Below are 9,786 nucleotides of genomic sequence, written 5' to 3'. Positions count from 1 at the left end.
TAGCTGAAATAGAGAAAATTTTCCCAGAACACTGATCTATCATTTCTTGATGGAAACCACTGACTTCTTTCAGTGGAACTAAACAATGACCAGGAAGGTTATGGTTAGTCTGATGTGTTAGAGGAGAAAGCACAAAGAGGAAAAAAAAAAAAAAAGGAGAGAGGGAAAGTGAGGAAGGGAGATAGAAACAGCGACCATCAGTCAGAGGTAGTGAGAGGCGGGGTAAAGGAATAGAAGATGCAGAGGGAGAGAAGCAGGTGCCGCTCGGTAGGAAACACACCTGTTGATACTGTGCACGTGTGGCTTTCATAGAAAGGTGTAAGGTTTCTAAAAAGCAAAGAAAATAAAAACAAATCCACCCAATATAGTAATTTGTCCTAAATATTAATTGATCAGGTCTGATCACGCTGATGTCTTCCTTCTCCTTTACTTCATTCCTGTCTCAAAGTCTATGTCCTGCCCTTGTCTAAGGCTTCAGAAACACACCACAATTCAAACTTTCACAAGGTGAACTGTTTAAATCATTTCACCTTCTTCTTTCCTTGCCCTTCTGCACAAAATAGATGCCTTACACTGTTAAATTACCTTTCAGTGCCTTTCAAAAAAACTTTAAAAAATTTGATTCTTAAAAGTACAGTTTTAGATTTACAGATAATTGAACAGAGAGTACATAGCGTTCCATACACCCACCGCACTGCCCCTCTCCTCTCCTCCAAGCCCCATCTCCCCTATTATTAACACCTTACATTAGTGTGATACATTTGTTATAATGAATGAACAATATTGATACATTGTTATGAACTACAGAGCCTAGTTTGAGGGTCACTCTTTGTGTTGTACAGTTCCATGGGTTTTGACACACATATAGTGACATGTAGCCACCATTATGTACAGAACAGTCTCACTACCCTAAAAATCCTCTAAACATCAGATTAGCTGTTAATGGCTTTTTAAAATATTAAGTTGTCAGAATAACGTAAATTTTTACGATGAAAAATGTTCCACAGGTGCTAAGTTTTGTTAGTTTCACTATTATGATCACTATTAGAAATAATGGAAAAAAAATGAATCCCTATATAAATAGCAAAAATCATAGAATTTGAAAGATAAAAAGATCTTTAAGATGAGGAAACCCCATATTCTTCAAGACCCTGCCCTCCAGTCTCTCAGCTTTCTGTGCCATTTATCTGCCAAATCCACTGAGGAGAAAGAAAGACATCGATAAAGAAAAACAAAGCAAAAAACAAATTTTGGTTCTAAGTGGTCCTCTTGAGCCCAATTTAATCAAATACGGATTCTTTTTTATTGCCTATTTGCATCAGGAACATAATTACTAGCTGGAGCCTAATTTGAGAACATTCATTATGAATGAAATGTCATATCTAAGAACAGAATGGAATTCACTGAGGCTTTATTCTTGGAACATTTGTAGGATTAAGTCAGGACACACTGTGAGAGTGATAAATAAGTTCTGTATATTTTTCTTCTCCAAGACCATGGATTTCAGCCACACTTTATACCCATGTACTTTGCAACAATGAAAAACAATTAAACAATGACCTTGAATATTTAGCCCTCAGATTCATTAGTCTTTAAAATATAAATTGAGCAATTTAAATGTAGATGACTGAAAGACTATGGAGATTTCTAGAATGTCACATTAGGTCCTTTAGAAGTGAAGAATTGACTCTATAAAACATTTCTATTCCTTCTCATACCTTGACAATAGTGCTACTGTGACTCTGTTTTAAAGAGGATAATGCCAGGCTTTACTTTAATTTACACGTTTTTAAGTACGTGTACTTAATAATTCTCAGTCTCTTGAAAACTTTTATCATTAAACTCAAACTTCATTTAAATCACCAGACCTATTTGATGAAGTCAACATGATGATTTACTTGCAAACCCCTCAGAAAATTACTAATTTAACCTTACTTTGGATGATCCATTCTAGAACTCAAACTGGATTTGCCAGGCCCGTCAAAACGGCTCATAGCTCTGTGTTTGTACATTTATCTGGGAAGATAGCAACTAAGGGTAATTGTTCTTCCCAGATGCTTTCTTTACCTCAAACAGCAATACTTCCAAAGTTTTAATGAAAATGTGGACAATTTGGTGAAAACCAAGTGACTTGTTTGTTTTAGCATGCCAATGAGATTAGGAAAATAAGTATTTTAATTATTGTTATTGATTATAAAAATCAGAAGAAAACAAACTTCTTTGTCCAAAGACATTTCTGCAAGTGAAATTGTCTAAAAAACTGACAGCTTGCCTCCTCTTTTAACCACTAAACCATAAGAAATGTAATACCGTGGGCAAACACTTGAGCACTGTCACCTGCACAAGTCCCCAGCGCTGTCACCCCATCAAGGCCACAGATCAGGGTGAGGAGTTGGCGGAGGGGAGACGGCTTTGCACTCAGCGTCTTTCCTTCCTGGGTCAGAACTCGGTCCCAGCTGCTCGCTGTCTAGTCTTCTGGGGAAGCAGAGAATTCTTCTGGGGACACGACACACTTCAGGTGTTAAGAATGTCATCATTCTTTTTTAAACAAATGTTAGATCGTGTGACGCACTTCTCAGGACAGGAGGAGCCGCCTCAAGGGAAGGCAGATCTTCTCCAGGAGCTGACGGTCATCCAGGGAGAGCAGAGTCAAGGGCTGCAAAGCGCCAGCCAGCTCCTGCTCGCGTCTCATGGACACCTCGGTAACCACGCGCCCATGCCCGGGCCGTGCCCCCCCCCCAGCCGTTCTCATTGTAGCCTCAGAGGCCCGCGCATGCGCAGAACCGGCGCTCAGAGCGGCAGAGGGGCCGGCGAGCTGGAGAGCTGCGTGACGCGTGCACTGGAGGCAGGGTCCCTGGTGCGGAGGTGGCGGCTGCGCTGGTTTGTGTGTGGGGATTGGCAGTTTCTGGATCCTTCCTCCAGGATTTTCAGCGCTGTGGAGCTCTCCTTTCTGCAGTGTGGAGGAGCGCTGGGCAGGAGGCGGCGCCGAGGTAGGCGGTGGGCGGTGGGCGGCGGGCTCCGCGAGGAGATCTCCGCCGCTGATGGCGGGAGCGCGGTGGGGGGGGAGGGTCGGCGGATGGGGACGGGGCTGCTGGCGGGCTGCCTCAGGCGGGGGAGCCAAACCTCTGTCCCTTGGAGGAGCAGAGGAGCGTCGCCTGGCCGGCGGGCCCCTTTGCCTTGGCGGGGCCCCACCTCGGCAGGGCCTCCTGCCCACCCAGCAGAAGTGCAGGGGGCGGCATGGAGTCGCCTGCCCTCTGTGTGCGCCCTTGAGTTCACGCTCCCCCAGGACCCCGTCTAGGCCAGGTCGCGACATCCCGGGGTGAACACTTTCCTTCAGAAGACGCCCGTGGTCAGCGCTCCTCTGCCTGACTCCGCTCAGGCTATTGGGCTCCTCACTGCGTTCTTTAAACAAATAAACAGTTCCTACTTCCTTGGGACCACTTTTATAGAAAAACCTAATCCCATTAATGGTTTCTGATAATTGACTCTATATTTGCAAGGGGAACTTTGAAGCCTGTGAATTGTTGTAAACTGCATTTAATGAAAGGAGCTTCAAACAATCCTTGGTGAAAATTATGTAACTTCCTAATAATAACTCACCTTTGGTTAAGATAGATTGATGACTGATCAATTGATGATTGACATAATGTGTATGGAATTTAGGTTTCAGTGGAAAGGTTTTTCTTGGCAGTTGGTGCTAAAATTAAAATCGGATAAGGAGGAGGTTTTTAGAAGTAGTATGTAGTGTGTGTTTTGTCTCCGTACTCATTTAGAATCGTAAGAATTTAGATTTGGAAAGCCCATAGAACAAGAATTTTGAAATTTTGATTTGACATGGTGAAAGGTCAAAAGGCTAAATATGGTAGGATTTCATTTATATGATATTCTAGAAAAGATAAACCATAAAGAAAGACAACAGATCGTTAGTTGCCATTAGTTTTAATATTTAGTCAATTATTTAATTTAATAGTTTAATCATTAGTTTTAATATTTCTGATTAAAAAAATACATTTTAGGGGCCGGCCCGGTGGCGCAAGCGGTTAAGTGCACGCGCTCCGCTGCGGCGGCCCGGGGTTCGCTGGTTCGGATCCCGGGCGCGCACCGACGCACTGCTTGGCAAGCCATGCTGTGGCGGCGTCCCATATAAAGTGGAGGAAGATGGGCACAGATGTTAGCCCAGGGCCGTCTTCCTCAGCAAAAAAAGAGGACGATTGGCGGATGTTAGCACAGGGCTGATCTCCTCACAAAAAAAAAAAAAAAATACATTTTAATGATAACATCCTAATTATGCTTTTGGATGATTACAGAAGTTAATAACCTATTAAATTCTGCAGTAGGAACAAATGACTTGTTATTGGTGTCTTTGAAGTGTAAGTATTGGTGGTACTGAAATTTTTAACTAAGCTTTTTGGATTCTGAACTACTGGTTTTTTTACTAGATCATGTGGGACGTGGCATATTACAAGTTTCAAAAGGCTCTTTAAATTATTGTAGCAGGCTGAAGCTATTAAATTGTAATGTAAGAGCTTTATAGATGAAACAGGCAAAATACAAAAAGCCATTCATCATTTTATCTTTGTTAAAAAATCAAGTAAATCTTATCATATACATGAATGACTTTTGGCTAGACAGACCTGAACTTGACAAGATGGACTCATTAGTATGGGGAACTTGTTTTGGAATGTTAAAATGGGAGAAGATATATTAGTTTTACCTGAGGGTGACCTGAGTCAATATGGTGGGTTTAGCTGCTTATACACTCTTTCTGAGTTACGATCTTGATTAAAAATCTGGTCATAGACATACCAAGAAATTTGGACCATTTTATGTATCAACATATTAAGAAGTCCTATTTCTCTGATAGTTTCTGATTTCAGGGTGTCTGGGAAGAACAGTTTCTCAACATAGGTACTTTGGAATATAATTTTTGATAGTTGGCTTATTGAATCATAGAATCGTGGAGATGGAAATAATTTTAGTGGTTGTAGAGCCTAAACTCTTCATTTTCCAGGAAATGGAAAGTGAGGTTTCTTGAGTTAAGTCATCCACAGTCTGACTGCTAGTTAGTGACAGAGTTGGAAGTAAATGCTCGGATGCTTGTCTCCAGATTCTTAGTACAGTGCTCTCTGTGCTGTATACATACTATTAAGGAGACAAACTAATGAGTTGCCTTCTCAGATCATATATGTAGCCAGCAGGGTTGATTCTTTCCCATATGCATTTTTTCCTTTCTTTTTAAAATAACTACTAACTACAATTAATTCATTCTCCTACCATGTCTAATGACTATCCTTATGTGTGTCTCCTTGAGCACACATGGATTCCCTAGAATGGACACCTGCCTGTGAGTGGATTGCTGGGCCAAAGGCTGATGTGCATCGGCAACTTGACGAGCTGCAGCCAAATCATCCTCTGAAGTTTTAACAATTTCCATTCCCACCAACAGTGTATGGGTCATCCTTGCCCTGGGAATTGTCAGATTGGCATTGTCAGATTTTTAAAGGTTTGCCAATCTGATGGGTGAGCAATGATGTATTTGTTTTCCTCTTGTTACAACTGTTTTGACAAATGCAGAGAGCTGTGCCACTACCACCTTCAATATACAGAACAGTTCCAGCACCCAGAACTCCCTTCAGCTGCTCTTTTGTAGTCAATTCTTCCCCCACCCTTAACCCCTGGAGACTAACGATCTGCTGTCTTTCCCTATGGTTTGTCCTTTCTAGAATATCATATAAATGGAATTCTACAGCATTTGGCCTTTTGAGTCTGGATTCCTTCATTTAGCACAATACATTCATTTTAGTGTTCATCCATGTTGTTGCCTGTATCAGCACTTCCTTCTGTTTTATTGCTGAATGTAGTATCCATTGTATGAATGTACCACAGTTTGTCCATCCACCAGTTGAAGGACATTTGAGTTATTTTCAGTTTTGTCTTTTTTGACTATGAATAAAGCTGCTATAAATCTTTGCAAACAAGTTTTTGTGTGAACATAAGTCTTCTTCTCTTGGGTAAGCACTTAAAAGTGGAATTGCTGGGTCACATGGTATGTGTATGTTTAACTTTATTTTAAAAACTGTTTGTGTAGCAAAGTCATGGCCCACAAATGTGTGTTAATCCCTGGAACATAGGAATATATTAGTTTACTTGCCAAAGGTGAATTAAATTTGCAGATGGAATTAAGGTTGCTAATCAACTGACTTCAAAATAGGGCGATTATCCTGGATTATCTAGGTGGGCCCAGTGCATCACAAAGGCCCTTAAAAGGGAAAGAGAAGCAGCAGAGTAGAAAAAGATGCAACAAGGGAAGCAGGGCCAGAGAGATGCAGAGTTTCTGGTTTTGAGGGTGGAGGAGGGGGGCCACAGCCTAAGGAATGTGGTTGTCTCTAGAAGCTTGAAAAGGCTAGGAAATGGATTAACCTTTAGAGTCCCCCAAAAAGAACCCAGCTCTGCCAACACCTTGATTATAGTCCAAGGAGACCCGTGTCAGACTGTTAACCTACAGAACTGTAAAACAATAAATCTGAGTTGTTTTTAAGCCATGAAATTTGTGCTAATTGGTTACAGCAGCATAACAAACTCCACTTTAAAACTTTTCCAAAGAGGCTGAACCACTTTGTGTTCCCATCAGCAATGTAGGAGTGTTCCAGTTACTTTCCATCCTCATTAACACTTGGTATGGTCAACCTCTTTAATTCTAGTCATTCTAATAGGTACGTAGCAGTATGTCAATGTGGTTTTTATGTGCATTTTTCTCATGATTAATGACATTGAGCATCTTTTCATGTGCTTAGTTGCCATCTGTGTATCGTCTTTAGTGAAGTCTCCAAATCTGTGCCCATTTTAAACTTGGATTTTCTTATTGCTGAGTTTTGAGGGTTCTTTATAGTCCTGTCAGATATGTGACTGGCAAAAGTCTTCTTCCAGTCTGTGGCTTGCCTTCTCCATCCTCTCACCAGTGTCTTTGGAAGGTCTGTGTAATGTAACTCGAGAGGCTCCACATGAACTTGTCTTCCTTCCTTGGGAAACAGAGTGAGGTTGGAGCACCTGAGTCCAATCAGACATTGATCAGAGTTGGGGCCGGGTCTCACTTTTAGTAAACCCAGCCCTTCCGCTTTCCCCTGTTCCTGTTTGGTGTGCTCCTCTCCCTCTGGTTCTAAGTCTGGTAGATCTCTGTCTCCTCTGGTTTGGGAGCCCACAGAAAATTCAGCTATGCCCTTCAGACATCTCAGCGCAGTTCTCCAACCTCCTACATTACATCGCTTCACAATATGGCACATTCCCTGAAGGTCAGACTAATAGTATGTTTGGCTTTGGCCACTTCCACCACTGCTGGAGGTTTCACTTTGCTTCGTGGAAGCTTTTGGCCTAGTTCCCCAGATTCCTGTGTGGCACCAAAACTTAGCACAGGTGCTGTGAGGAAGAGCAGTTTGTGTGTCTGAAAGCCCTCAGGTTTCCTCTGCCACACCAGTCCTGCAGAATCACTACAAGTTTGGCTAGTTTCTCTTTTCCCTAGCCGAGACTCAGGCTGAGCAAGCCAGATCCTCGGCAAGCACCCTGAATCAGAAAACGCCTGCAGGAGAAAGAAAGATAAAAATCCTTGCTCACATAAAAGTGTTTTTCTTCTTTCTGGAATTTTAGTTGGTTGGTTCTGAAGCTCTCTGATGCTCTAAAAATATATCTATAATTTATCTGGCTGTGTCCAGTTTTGCAGCAAGTGTGCTTTCCTGTCTTACTCTACTCTAAAACAGAAGTTCCCTTGTCATTAGTTTTTAACTCCATCAGTTATACATTGTCAATATTATTATTGTTTGGTAAAGTCATGCTTTCAATGATTTATTCAGATGTTTACCCTTTTTTATCCTGATGATCCATTTTTACATCTTAGCATTTCTTCTATCAATTTTTTGTTAAAGTACATTCATTTTTTTATTTTTTTTCCTTGAGTAATATTAGCTCTGTGCTAACATCTGTGCCAACCTTCCTCTATTTTGATGTGTGTCACCACCGTGGCATGGCTGATGTGTGGTGTAGGTCCACGCCTAGGCTCTGAACCCATGAACCCAGGGCTTGGAAGCAGAGCGTGCTGAACTTAAACCTCTACACTGGGTGGCTGGCCCCCTTAAAGTACATTCATTAGAAGTTCCTTAATGAGCATTTGTTGGTGGTAATACTCTTAGTAAATGTTTGCATAAAAATATCTTTAGGGGCCGGCCCGGTGGCGCAAGCGATTAAGTGCGCGCGCTCCACTGCGGCGGCCCGGGGTTCGCTGGTTCGGATCCCGGGCGCGCACCGACGCACTGCTTGGTAAGCCATGCTGTGGCGGCGTCCCATATAAAGTGGAGGAAGATAGGCACCGATGTTAGCCCAGGGCCGTCTTCCTCAGCAAAAAAGGAGGAGGATTGGCGGATGTTAGCTCAGGGCTGATCTCCTCACAAAAAAAAAAAAAAAAAATCTTTAATTCACCCCAGTTCTTGAGATATGGTTTGATTGGGTATACACTGAAAGTTATTTTCTCTCTGTACCTTGAAGATTTAATCCAACTCTCTCTTGCCTTCCATTGTTAAGAAATGTATCATAGGTCTAAATGTAAGTCTCTGTAAGTGTTCTGTCCCTCTGTGGGGCTTTGAATATCTTCTTTTGTATTTGGTGTTCTTTGGTTTCCCTGGATGGATCTGACTCTAGATTTTTTTGTTTTAATTGTGCTTGAGATGTGTTCAGCTGCCTGAATCTAGAATAGAAGTCTTTTATCAATTCTGGAAATTTCTTTTTGTGTGTGTGTGGGGAAAATCAGCCCTGAGCTAACATCCATGCTAATCTTCCTCTTTTTGCTGAGGAAGACTGACTCTGAGCTAACATCTATTGCCAATCCTCCTCCTTTTTTTGTTTCCCCCAAAGCCCCAGTAGATAGTTGTATTTCATAGTTGCACATCCTTCTAGTTGCTGTATGTGGGATGCTGCCTCAGCATGGCCAGAGAAGGGGTGCATTGGTGCGTGCCCAGGATCCAAACCTGGCCCATCAGCAGCACAGCGCCTGCACCTGACCGCTAAGCCATGGGGCTGGCCATGGAATCTTCTGTTATTATGTCTGAATATTCCTTTAAATCATATATATATTTATATTATTTGTGAATAGCTTCTGTTGGAATATGAATGTCCTTTTTCTTGTGTCTTAGAGGAGGAGAGTTCAATAGGGGAAGCTCACTCTGCCATGATGCTGATGTCACTCTCTTCTATATATTTATATGATTTAATTCAAATATATATACACATACTTATTTATACACATTCAATATATATTCATTAAATATATATTATTTAATTCAACATATTGTTCAATATAATGATTTATATTATTCAAAAAATGTACATATCTTATTTCTATATATGATCCTGTACTTGACCAAACTCAAGCCAGGCTCCATTGAGCCCTCTTCTTGACTAGGTCTCAATCTTGGCCAATTATAACTATGGCCTCTCAGCACAAATCATTTCACCCCCCCACACACACGTTGTAAGACTTAAACGCTGACATAGTTTCTAACAGCTCAAATCCACTTCCTTAGGATGACCCCTGCCCCCTTAAAGTGCCTGCCAGAGAAAGCTCAAGGCAGCCAAAAGAATTGCCTGTTTGTTCTCGCCAACACTCGATCATTGGCCCCTGACATCCTTTTCTTAGAGCATTTACCCAAAAGTGCTTACAACTGTGAATATTTCCTTTGTCCTTTTCAGTTCTATATGTGTCTCCAATAACCCAGGAGTGCATTTCTCAAGGTCCTGAGAGCC

At 41.8% G+C, this 9,786-nt stretch overlaps 1 long non-coding RNA gene across 1 annotated transcript in view; it reads left to right on the top strand.

The window, feature by feature from the left end:
- Window positions 1–2,945: 2,945 nt before the first annotated feature.
- The window catches only part of LOC131410033 (uncharacterized), a 48,105-nt gene continuing 41,264 nt past the window's right edge, over window positions 2,946–9,786 (top strand). Inside the window, exon 1 of the long non-coding RNA XR_009221140.1 lies at window positions 2,946–2,990. This is a non-coding gene — a long non-coding RNA (uncharacterized LOC131410033). The remainder of the gene's footprint in view (window positions 2,991–9,786) is intronic.

This window comes from Diceros bicornis, chromosome 9 (genome assembly GCF_020826845.1).
Source record: "Diceros bicornis minor isolate mBicDic1 chromosome 9, mDicBic1.mat.cur, whole genome shotgun sequence".
Lineage (NCBI taxonomy): Eukaryota > Metazoa > Chordata > Mammalia > Perissodactyla > Rhinocerotidae > Diceros > Diceros bicornis.
Note: the sequence above shows the minus strand (reverse complement) of the source record. Positions and strands in the feature narration are given on the sequence as shown.